The sequence below is a fragment of the Phaethon aethereus genome (assembly GCF_964289735.1).
Source record: "Phaethon aethereus genome assembly, chromosome: 17".
In the NCBI taxonomy this organism is placed as follows: Eukaryota; Metazoa; Chordata; class Aves; order Phaethontiformes; family Phaethontidae; genus Phaethon; species Phaethon aethereus.
Window position 1 is genome coordinate 3562066 of NC_138593.1, and position 286 is coordinate 3562351.

The following is a 286-nucleotide window of genomic DNA, read 5'->3' on the forward strand; positions in this document are numbered from 1 at the left end:
TTAGTTTCTTATTCTTATTATAAATTGAATATCACTATTTAAAAATAATTAGTATTTCTAAAAATATTACAATACAGGATAAACATTGATTTCTGAAGTGTAACAAAAATATGTTTAAAATATAGGTGGCTGTTTGAAGTACAAAATATTGCTGTTTGTAAAGGGTAACATGGTTGTAAAACTACTAGTGGGGGTTTATAAAAATACAAAACAATTTGCATTTACTGAGTGCATAATTACATATCAGTGCAAAAAAAAGCGCATATTTGCATTCATGAGAGACTTG